The sequence below is a fragment of the Suncus etruscus genome, chromosome 15 (genome assembly GCF_024139225.1).
Source record: "Suncus etruscus isolate mSunEtr1 chromosome 15, mSunEtr1.pri.cur, whole genome shotgun sequence".
NCBI lineage: Eukaryota > Metazoa > Chordata > Mammalia > Eulipotyphla > Soricidae > Suncus > Suncus etruscus.
Window position 1 is genome coordinate 48,502,096 of NC_064862.1, and position 12,496 is coordinate 48,514,591.

Here is a 12,496-nt window from a genome sequence, read left to right on the forward strand (position 1 = left end):
TAAAGCTTGTTTAAAACTTGATTTATATTCTGTCCTGTTCTGGGTTCCAGCTAAGCTAAAACTAAAAATGAGAACCTGCTATTGCTTGGCTGAGAGTTCAACTGTGAATTAGGACCTGTTGGTTGATAACATTATTCTGTTCTTCTGTTATCCTTTATTACAATGAGAGGAGTGTTGAGGTCTCCAACTCTAAGAATTTTGCTCTTTTATTTCCATGGTTTGTTTTAATGTATTTTGGAATATTTTGTTATGTATATTTGAATTAGTGTGCTTTCTTGGTGGGTTGACTATCATCCACTATATATATTTAAATCTTTGGTAACTTTATTTCTCAAAACTTTTTCTCAAGAAATTCTATTTACTTCTCAGAATCTTCAAATAGTTGCTCCCTATAGTCTGGTTAGGCTCCATAGCTGTATTCAGTGCAAGATGCAAAATATACTATACTCACTTCATTCAATTCAGAAGCAGAAGTCCACATAATGTTCTCTTTAGCATACTCAGTAATTGTTCTTATTGGAATAAGACTGAGTAATACACATTTTCTTCAGAAGTTATGAATATTAACTAGATAATAAGCAATAAGAAATAAGATGCACTCTAATGTCATGGAACCCAGCATATCTCTGGTTGAACAAGGTACACGACTCTTTAAACTTGAATCCCATTTGACTGATTTAGAGAAACTTTGGGACATCAGTAAAATGGCTCTGAGATCAATATAGGCACCCATCTGCCATCTTGAGAAATGATATGCAATAAAATCTTTTAACTGGGTATAATGTGGTGTTTTTTTTCAATTTTTGAAATTGCTTTATTTAAGAACTGTGGTTACAATACTGGTTATTATTCGGTTTCAGACATATAATATCCTTTACCAGTACACCCTTTCCACCACCAATGTCTCCCATTTTCCCCCTCTCTTTTTATCCCTGCTATGCTCTAGAAGAAATGCAGATGTCCAAAGGCACATGAAAAAATACTCCTTATTACTAATTATTAGGAAAACGCAAATTAAAAAACCATGAAATATCATCTACACCACAGAGACTAACACACATCACATACACACACACATACACACACACACACACACACACACACACACACAAAACAAGAACAACCAATGCTGGTGAGGATGCGTGAAGAAAGGGACTCTCACTACTTGTGGAATGCAGAGTGATTCAGCCTTTGTGTAAAACAATATGGGCATTCTTCAAAATGCTAGAAATTGATCCCATATGATCCAGCAACACTGCTCCTAGGGATATACTTTAGGAATATAAAAATATAATGCAAACATGCCCTTTGCACTTCTATGTTCATTGCAGCACTATTCATAATAACCAGAATCTGAAAACAACCCAGATGCCCAACAACAGATGAGTAGCCAAAGAGAATGTGGTACATTTACACAATGGAATACTACAACACTAAATTTCATGACTTCGTTTTTTCTTCATTAGGAAAAATGAAGTCATGAAATTTGGTGGTTTTTTTTTTATCATTAACTACCACATATAATTCACAGTAACTAAAGTAATGCAATGTCACTAAATAAGATTTCAAGTAGAAATACAGGTGACCATGTCAATGCTATATTTTGTGTATAGGAGACAGTGGGAAATGGGATGAAATTAATTGGCCTATTTGAGTGAAGGCTGTTGCTTCTTACCCTATCCACATACTGTGTCAGGTGATAAAATGTATCTGCCTTTAGAGAAGTCCCATTAGACTCTGCCCATTGAACCTGGATTGCTGATGCTCTTTGTGTTAGTCAGTCCAAGGAAGTCTGTTTGTTCTTAGCCTCCAGAGCTATGGCACTGCATTTTGCAGAATGGATTTCTATTAACTTCTTTTTTTCTAGTCTGTTGACAGAGTATTATTTCTTAAGGGATTTCTGGTGATGACTTCTTCTAGCCAAAGTTTGGCACTGAGTTCATTTTTTCAGTGGTTGGTTGTAACTGGTAAGGGAGGGGAGCAGTGAGAGAAAAAGATATAGTGCTTCTTCCAGAATTCAAATTAGATATTGGGATTTGTCTAGCCCAGGAGGCATCTGCCTATACAGATACACCGTGTTTTCCAAATTTTCCAGCACAACTCTCATCCTTTCTGTTTCCCTTTATTGTGAAGTATCCAATGGACAGTTATAACACTGATTTAAGTCATGTTTGTTGTGAGATATTGGACTGCTTACTCAATCTTTCTGAGCTTTAGATTCACCACCACTCTTTGGTTTAAAAAATTAAAGATTTTAGAGAATTATTGGAAAGATTACATTTATGGAAACTCAAGCCCTGTCTTCCTTCTTAGAAGTGAGTGGTACTGCTTGGTTTCTATTTTGTTGATATATGAGGTTGGGTGAGCATTGAGTCACAGATGGAAGAAGGTAGAGGGATAAGCCTTACATAAACTATTCTGTAATGTGACTTCAAAGCATCCCTTCCTATATTGTTTATAATTGTGTGTTGCTAATATTTTTGTAAATGATGATGTTGGTACTTCTCTGTGGTAAAATATGGAATCAGCAGACATTTGAAATTGAATCTGTTTTCTAGGGTAGCAGTATTGTTCATCAGTCTAAATAGCACTGGTTTTGTCAACTCCCTGAACATTTATGTCAAACAGCCTTTCCCCCATCACCCTGTCACCTCATGACCAGAGTCAGATGCATTTGTTTTCAGTTATAGGCAAGAGCTGGTTCCATCTGTCTGGTGCTTCCCAGGACTCTAAAGAAAATGAAGATGTGCTTATTTTGTTTTCAGTGCATAAGAAAAGCCCAACTAACAAGGACAGTCCCATCAAGGGATGGGGTCTGCAGTGGTAAGGACTGGGAGGAGCTCCATGGATTCTTCGCAGGAAATTCAGAGAAGACACTTCCTGAGTCCTTGAACATTTCTTTCATATATTGACTTGAATTTACTCATGGGACAGTGACATTGCTGGCATATAGGCATTTAAGTTTATTTCTTCATTCTCTTCTTACTCCAATGCTTGTGTGAACCAGGCTGGCAGTTTTATGTTGGTTCGTTTGCCTGGGATTTGTTTATTGGGTCAAATCCAGAAGTGTTCAGGGGTTACTCTGGGTTGGTCTTGGGGAGCCCTTTGTAATGACTTGGGGTCAGCCATATGCAATAAAATACTTTAACTCTTGTACTATCTTTTCAGTCCCAAGCTTGGAGTTTTCTGGGAATACATAGCCCTAGCAAGTGCTAAAATACTCCTAGAAATCTAATAAGGAGAAAAGTGAATTCATTTTTTTTTTTGGAGACACATATTTTATGGTTGGAAGGAATGCGTTGATATACTATTAGGTGTAGGATGTCTGAGTTTCACATGTTAAAGCAATAACAAGTATTCTCTAACTGCAATGTAAGTTAGGAACCCAATTAACTGTCAGACTTTTGTTGAGAGGAGTAGGCAGAAGAGGAAGGGTCGGATTGAATAACTGAGGATATTAGAGGCTAAGGTCTTTAACTAGTATTCTTTCTACTTACGCTGATCCCATGCTCAGGCTCTCCTATATAAGCTGAAAATTGGTTTGCTTGTTTTTGTTTGTTTGTTTGGTTTTTCGGGCCACACACGTTTGATGCTCAGGGGTTACTCCTGGCTAAGCGCTCAGAAATTGCCCCTGGCTTGGGGGGGGACCATATGGGACCTGGGGGATCGACACTTTACCTCTAGTGCCACCTCACCAGCCCCTATTTGCTTGTTTTTAAATAAAAAGAATAATGTTTGAACAAGTATCAGTTTGTTCTTTAAACCCAGGTATCAGTTGAGAATCTTGACTAGAGGCAAAATTGAAAACTAGGAGGAGAGCTATGTGGAAGGAAGGGGGAAAATTGGAGCAAAGATTAAGAGTATCCCATTGAGGAATATGAGAAAATTCAAGACCAGGAATTATTCTTGGTCTTCTTGGTTCAATTGAATTGAATTGGTCTTCCTGGTTCAAGGCTTATTTCAGAAGCCAAACTAGATTTTCTTGTACTAACCTAGATCTTCATGTATGCTGCCTACACAAAACCTTACTCTTTGGCAAGAGGAGCATTTTCTTTTAATACAAAGTTATGTCTTCTCATCTCTGTTCAAGGTAAAAATACTGGCTATTAGGAAAAGCTGGGGCTATGATGGACTGCTTAGCACACTGCTATCTTTGGGGGACAGTGTCAAATTGCTTAATTGTTAGGACCAAAATGTTATTTTGGTGATCAGTGATGTTGCAGACTCACCTTGCAACAGCTAAGCAAAGGAAATGGCTGCAGTTTGAACACTGAGCCTTCATGTGCTTTGGCAATTCCTACCCTGGCAATCAGTAAGCACTTAGGATCACAGTCGTCCCTAAAAGGAAATTGCTAAGCCCAGCTAAATACCTTGACAATTTAAAGACTGCCCACTTGCAATCTCTGAACCAAATGTCTTTTTGATGAGGCCTAAAATCCACTTTAGCAAGCCACAGAGGGGAATTTCTGAAGTCATTTCTAACTTCCTGTGAAAATATTCGTGAGCTGGCAAGAGATTTTCCAGATAACAATGAATACACAATAAAGTGTGTGTCTCTGCCTGGGGTACCTGGCTCACAAAGAACCCATTTGGCTTCCCAATCACCCTGCTATCTAAAACTAGCAGAATTTATGCTTGTGGCTGCAATGGCTCTGTTCAGCCAGAAAGTAAAAGTTTATGGCCAAATCCTTTGCTCTGAAATGAAATCGAGTCTCTTTGGCCAGACTTTATTAGGCTGTATTGTACAGCGATCTGGGACATAAGTATCCAGAATCTGCTGTCACTAAAATGGGACTGGATTGGCAATAATTTTTGTCCTCACACTGTGTGCTGTGTGCTAAAATGAGCGAGCTGAACAGAAATTAGAGATGCAAATCACAGCCATTTTCAGAAACTTTATTTTTAATTAAATGTAATATAGCACACCATTGTTCTCTTTTTTTTACACAACCCATATTGAAATGGAGATTAAGCAATCATGGGAGTCATGGTTCTAGGCTAGTGGACAAATCTGGATCTCTGAAATATTGCTTAGATTAGTTGCCACCACAATCCAATCATTTGGTAATGAACATATACTTAATTATTGATAAGCCACCTTATTACTGGTTCTAGTATTTGGTGACCTTTGTATGAAATTAGGCTTGCAATGAACTCTGGTTAATCTCTGGTCCTTTAAGACCTGGCAGAGAATATTTCTCTGTGTTCTTCATTGTCTTGAGAATAATAGTTCCTTAACACAACATGTGTTGCGAACTCACAACCTTGCTTGGAAGATCTGTAAGAAATGTAGAATCCTAGGCTCCACTCCATTGAAAAACATCTTCTACCAAGACTCCTGGAGAATTTACATGGAATTTGGGAAGCAATGGACTCAGAATCTCTGAGGACTATTGATTGCTAAAAAATCCTCTGATGCATCCACAAGTGAGAAGTTGTCTTGTGTGTTACCAGCAATGAGTATGGTGAGGTCCTCACACGAGTGTGAAATATTGAGAATCTATAAAGGCCTCTCTAGTTATCTGTTTTATCAAAACAAGTTCACAATTCCTGTACTAATTCTTAGTTGTTTTTTCTTGGGGGGGGGGGTCACACCCAGCAGTAGTCAGGGGTTACTCCTTGCTCTGTGCTCAGAAATCACTCCTGGCAGGCTCGGGGGACCATATGGGATGCCGGGATATGAATCACCATCCTTCTGCATGCAAGGCAAACACCCTACCTCCCTGCTATCTCTCCAGGCCCATATCCTGTACTAATTCTAATGTTTATCTACTTCCATCTCTTTCCTACAGTTCAAAAAAATGTAAAGCCAACAATTTGTCTTTGACCTCAATTTTAAAAGTTAAGGCTAATGTCATGGTCAAGGGTAGCCTTTGCTGGGGTTTACTCAGTAGGTTCCTTGTTGAATGATTTAGCTTTATATTTGGAATTACAAGGAAAAGATGTAGAGAAGACAATGCTGAATTGCATGGTGATGATAGCATTGTTCTGGAACAAAGGAGGAAGGAGGCTGCTTTCATAGGGTACTTACTGGGACTCCTGTTAGGAAAAAGGAAGAATTTCAGTTCCACCTTGAGATTTTCTTGTTTGGATTTCAAATTTCAGGTTATTGGATTTAGACTCCAGGCACTAAATAGCTCAAGATGTTCTGTGAAGAAAACAATTTCCTAGGGGGAAAAACATAGTATATTGCTCATAGACGTTTTCTGGGAATTCTGCAAAATTTTTCAGCTTGTTTCGGAGATAGATCATGGCTTATTTTAGGTTCTAATACTAAAGAGTATGATATCAGCAAGAGTTAGGCGGGATTCCTGGGGGGGAAAAAGTACTTATTTTTTTGAGTCTCTTTCTTCATTCAAATCAACAAATATTAATTTGTCTAAACTGCAAGGTATGATGCTGTTTGTTCTAGAAGATATAAAATTGAACACCCAAGGGAGGGAATAAGGTTCCCAATTAATCTTTATTGGCATTTTCGTCAGAAGTTAGAAGACTCAAGTGCTGTAACAGCAGATAAACGTAATTAACAGGTAATGAATGCTCCCTGTGACCCATGTACTGTACTAAGCATTCTAGGGGATTATCTCACTTAGCCATCCCTAAAAGTGGGTTTCCCTAATGTTCCCTCAGGCAAAGCAGACACATCAGCTTGAGAAAATGAAGATGATATAGGGGAGGTGAGATCTGGTATGAACTTTAAAGGAAGGTTAGTTTTTAACAACTATCTTGCCCTACAGTGATAACTTAGATCAAGGGAAAGGAAGACAAAAGAATGGGAAAATTAAGGAGAGGAAAAGATTATATTTGCATTGCCAATCGCTATGAACTGCTCCTTGAATAAAGATTTCTGTAATTAAATACTTGTTCTTCCACTAGAGTTTACTATTCATATAACAAGTTTAATATTCAAAGAGTTTCATTTAAAAGAAAAAAAATTTGTTAAACCCACTGCTTCTTAAATTATTGCATTCATCTAATAATTATTATTGAGCAAACAGAGGCACTAGAGATTCAAAGAAATATTTATGTTTTCTAAATAACATGGATTTTAATGGGGAGGGGACCATAAAAATCTTGCTGCATTGCCTTTTGTTCAAATAATACCTGCTCATGCATGTTACTTGCATTGGGACATCTTAATTGAGAATAATTCTTCAACCCAACATGCAGGAGAAATTGTGGAGAGGAAGAATAACCTATGAGGTATTAGGAGCTCACACTGCTGCTGGGACTCTCCAGGATAGGTGCTGAGAATTGCTTGTTATTCATCTACTAATAAACATCTCCAAAAAATGAGAGGAAGTACTTAGTAACTTTATATTAATTAAATGTAATAGCAAATTCTTGTCCTTTCACTACCATGCTTCTTTTGTTTTTTAGTTCTATTGTTTTGAATTTATTTTAGCTATTGCAAACATTTTATTATTTGAAAGAATGAATAGCTATTATTAAAAACCCAAACCTTAGTTTTCCTTCAAATAGACTGAAAAATTTTGTTCTGGAAAATTCTGAAGACTAGCATAGACTAGCATAGACTTCAGAATGGGGACTGAATTGTCCTCCTGCTTGTTCTTTCCAGATCAGAATAATTTTTAATGGTATTTTAAGAACCTTATTATTTAAGGCACCAATGAGAATGTTCTTGGTGATTAGCAAGATTGCAAAACCCAGCTCTATTTGGATACATACTGAATAGATAAAGCCTTTAGAAAGTTCTTGTAAAGTCTTTTTACATTGGAGATTAAAAGAAGGTAGAAAAAGCTTCCCAGTATTGAAAACAGTTCCAATTTCCCGATATATGGGTAGCCCTTTCTAAGTTATTGTTCTTTTTAAAACATTCTTATATTACTCTCTTCTTACCCATTTCTTTAAATTTTAACTTTTGTCTGGCATTTGTCAATTTTGAAATAATGACAGTGGGTAAAACATTGATTCCTGTAACTGTATATGCTCACTGAAGTAATGCTGTGAGTGATACCTGAGCACCACTGAACATAGCCTAAAAATGGAAAAAAGGAAAGAAGGAAGGGAGGAAGGAAGGAAAGGGTAGGGAGGAAGAGAGGAAGGAAGGAAGGAAAGAAACCAAAGCTGGATTAAGAGAAATTCTGTGTATTTTGACTTTTGCATGTTGTATGATATATTATATCTCTATAAATAAATACATTGTGTGGGCTTTGAAAAAATTAATAATGATTGATGGAAGAAATTTTATTGTAGAGTTCACTGTACAGTAATCTGGAAATAAGAGATTTGACTCATGGCCAGTTCGAAATTAATCTCTAGTCTTCTTTATTTATTCATTGCTGAGGTGATCAGTTATCTGTAATGCCATCAAATACCAAATGGCTTATTTTAATTGACATTGTCCTGTAGCCTTTGGAAAAAATCAGAGATCCTTTTTTTTCTCTTCCCACCTTCTGGAAAAATGCATTCTGAAATAGGACAACATTGTGGAATGTCAAATTGCTATTGAATCTCTAAAACCCAGTGTTTGTCCTGGAAGAATTGGCAGCCTGATCATAAACACAATTGAGAAGCATGTCCATAGTGTGGACATGTAATCTGGCATAAAAGAGAAATGCAGTCTGAAAAGTGCACATCATCATCTTTTTTGCTTCATTTCTTTGGCTTGACTATTGTCACCTTTTCATCTTTTTTCTCTACCCTAACACCTTGTGCCTGGGTCCACTTTTAATTATATATAATGGTTTTGGGATTTATTTATTGAAAGACAGGAAGTTTAGAAGAAATTGGATTGATCAAGCTGATGAACAATGCAACATAGAGGGAAGTAAAAGAGAGAGAGGGAGAGAGAGAGAAAGAGAGAGAGAGAATGAGAGGATTCAGGAAGCCTAGTGGCAATGTAGATTTTTAATGCTCAGTTCCCCAAGCATCATTTTCTTTTTTGGCAAAAAATTATTAATTACATTATAAATTATAAATTACATTAAATATTTAATTGTCTAGTGAAAAGCATACTGTTGTAGATTTCAGATAAATAAACTTCACTCATTTTAATAACAACCCCACACTCACTAGATTAGAGATCATAAATGCTGGTTTTCAGTGTATTATTGTAGTCACTTACTTGGCACATTCTGAAAGCATTCTTTCTTTTGTAGGAATTAATATGTTTTTATAAGATTTAACACACATTGGCCAGTTCATGTCATTACCTATGTTTTACAATATTTTATAGAGGACAGTGACAAGGTGTTCTATAATTTGTAGCTAATTATTATTCAATATCTTCTTGACTTAAAGCTGTGCATCCGTAAGAGAAAGCCTATTAATTGAGAGCTCAAGCATGTTTTTTTTTTTTTTTTTTTTTTGGTTTTTCGGCCACACCTGTTTGATGCTCAGGGGTTACTCCTGGCTAAGAGCTCAGAAATTGCCCCTGGCTTGGGGGGGACCATAAGGGACGCCGGGGGATTGAACCGCAGTCCTGATCCTTGGCTAGTGCTTGCAAGGCAGACACCTTACCTCTAGCACCACCTCGTCAGCCCCTCAAGTATGTTTTTTTAAAATTTTTTATTAATTCTTTTGTTTTTGGTTTTGTTTTGGGATATACCCTGTAATGCTCAGGGGTTACTCCTGGCTATGCACTTCTGGCTTGTGGGACCATATGGGTCACTGGGTGATCAAACTGCAGTCAGTCCTAGGCTAGCACAGGCAAGGCAGATGCCTTACCACTTGCGCCACCACTTCGCCCCCCTTTTTTAATTTTTAAAACATTTATTTTTTTGTTTGTTTTGGGGTCATACCCAGTGGCACTTAGAGGTTATTCCTGGCTCTGCACTCAGAAATCACTCCCAACAGGCTTGGGGGTTACCGGGGATCAGACTAGTTCTGTCCTGGGTCAGCCGTGTGCAAGGCAAATACTCTACTGCTGTGCTATCACTTTGGTTCCTCAAGTATGTTTTTTTAAATAATAGTTACAATAATACACACTTGCTAATATAACTTATAATTTTTAGGCAATGTTAGCATTTTTTTTTTGGTGTTTTGGGTCAAACCTGGCAACACTCAGGGGTTACTCCTGGCTCTGTGCTCAGAAATCACTCCTGGCAGGCTCAGGGAACCATATGGGATGCCGGGATTCGAACCATGGTCCTTCTGCATGCAAGGCAAATGCCCCACCTCCATGCTATCTCTCAATGTTAGCATTTTTGCATTAGTACTCAAATTCTCTTATTGCAGCTGTTAACATGATGGTAGATAGTTTTGTAATTTCCTTTTAGATCATTACATTTATATGCATTATGCCACATATATTTGGATTTAAACCGTGTACTTATTTTCAATTAAGTAAGACATGGTATATGATCATTAGGGGGATTACTTTTATAATTATGGAGGTAAGGATAGACTTTTATTCATTTTGGGGGAATACAAAAATGGGCTATCAAAGACAGTTCTTCAGATTCTTTTTCTGGAAATAAAAATCATAGCAATTATAACATACCACATCTATATTGGTAGATTTGTCACAGTCACTCATTTGTTAGTGTTAAGGATACACCATCTCACTTTCAGAAAGTATAGAACCAGGGAAATAATATAGGCACAATTGGAACCAGAAAGGTGTCTATTTCCCCAAAGCCAAGGCTGATGTTTCCAGCTGGAAGGGAGCTTTGATGGTGGAACAGTCTGATTGGGATAAAATTGTTGCCTGGGGAGGTTGAAGGCATGATTTTGGAAGACTGAAAATAAAGTGTAGATAAACAAGACAATGACAAGTATACAGCAACCTGCCCTGTAGATTCATTTCTTTGCTCATGGAAGATCCTGAGATGGACTCAAAGCACATCATCTACTCATCTTTGCTAGACATTTCTAAAACATCTGACGTTTGATGTGACAGTCACAAGAGAAATTGCTGCCCCCAGAAAAGCTTTGCCTAGGACTGATCACTGAATAGCTGGCAAATTCCTTCTGGCACCTTTTCCTCAACCATTTCATTCCCATTCCATCACTTTTTTTTTTTAACCTGAAAGCGCATATTCACATTGCAGCTTAAAAATACATTGATAACACATGTGGAGAACAGCATATATTATTTTAGGAATGGAGTTGTAGGCTGGAATGATTGCCCTTTACAAAACAGAAATGATACTGTCAGGCTCTAAGAAGTAGCGCTTAGAACTCTCCTTGAACTTCAACTTAAAATCAGTATAACTGTCTCATGGACTTAGGCTTCAGGGCTTAATCATGAGTTGTTGGGAAGTGTCTATTCTGCTATTTTCCCCTTTTGGACTTATTTTTGTCCCCCCATTCACAATACAGACCAGGCAAAGGCCTGGTTTGAGGTGTATATGGGGAGCATTTACTGTACCTCCTCTTTCTATACAGTCAGTGTAAAGAACCGGCTAACCTTTGCAAAAGCTGGCTCCCTGTGTGTGACACCAGGCGGGGAAAATCCGCGAAAGTACACCGGCCCAGTGGGGCTCAGCTGTGAAAGACTGTGAGTGTGACCTGTCTATGTCTGTCTACTGTCCTCTTGCGTGAAACTCTTGCGAGTGGGGCAAAAAGAGGCTCAGAGGAGCACGGCCGCTCCGCTTCGCTACGCGGCCGTGCACTCTTTCTAAGGAAAGAACTCCATTGCAACAAGAAGGAAAAATCACACTAAGAACGGCGCTATATCACAGAAGCAAACATTTCTCTCTGGACTGTCTTCTCTGTTGCATGCTCGGGCCTAAGATTTGACCCAGTGTGAGGCTTCATCCACGGAGGACTCCCCTCCCTTAGAGGCAAGTCAGCCCATCCAGAAAGGGAGGAGCCAGAGGAGTGTGCTGCCTACATCATATAGACAATGAATACCACTACAACACGTAGAAAAACCCACAATACAAGTGTGACAATGGGGAAACAACGCAGGCCAGCATCAGACATAGAGAATGAAGATGACAATTCTGAGGACCAGATAATGACTGAACAACTAATCAACCTCTCAGATAAGGACTTTAGACTAGCAATATGGAAGGTGCTCAACAGACTCCAAGAAACCATGGATCGAGTTGAACAGAACACTAATAAGAACCAAGAAAATATGAAGGCAGAAATGACAAAACTCCAAACTGAAATAACATGTCAACTAACAGGACTGAAAAAGTCAGTAAACGAAGTGAATGACAAAATGGATAAGCTCTGGGACAGGGTATCAGAAGCTGAGAATAGACTTGGTGCTGTGGAAGATGAGATACATAACAATTCCATACAGCAGGAGAGATTGGACAAAAAACTTAAAGCAAATGAGCAGACAATGGAAAAATTAGTCAAAGAATGGGAACAGACGAAAATAGAAGTCTATGATAAGATCAACAGAAACAACTTAAGAATCATTGGAGTCCCAGAGACCCAGGAAGAAAATTTCCAGGAAGAATCAATGGTCAAGAACATCATTAAAGAGAAACTCCCAGAGCTAAAGAATATATGTGATCAAATCCTGCATGCCCGAAGAGTACCAACCAAAAGAGACCCCAGAAAAACCACCCCA

The 12,496-nt window shown here is 38.1% G+C and overlaps 1 protein-coding gene and 1 non-coding gene across 12 annotated transcripts in view; one reads left to right on the forward strand and one right to left on the reverse strand.

Annotated features, from left to right (window-relative positions):
• The window catches only part of KCNMA1 (potassium calcium-activated channel subfamily M alpha 1), a 676,533-nt gene that overhangs the window by 499,578 nt on the left and 164,459 nt on the right, over positions 1 to 12,496 (forward strand). The gene's annotated exons all lie outside the window — the stretch shown is intronic.
• On the reverse strand, positions 11,262 to 11,391 carry LOC126031991 (small nucleolar RNA SNORA51). The gene has a single exon (XR_007503793.1). It is a non-coding gene; the product is annotated as a small nucleolar RNA SNORA51 (small nucleolar RNA).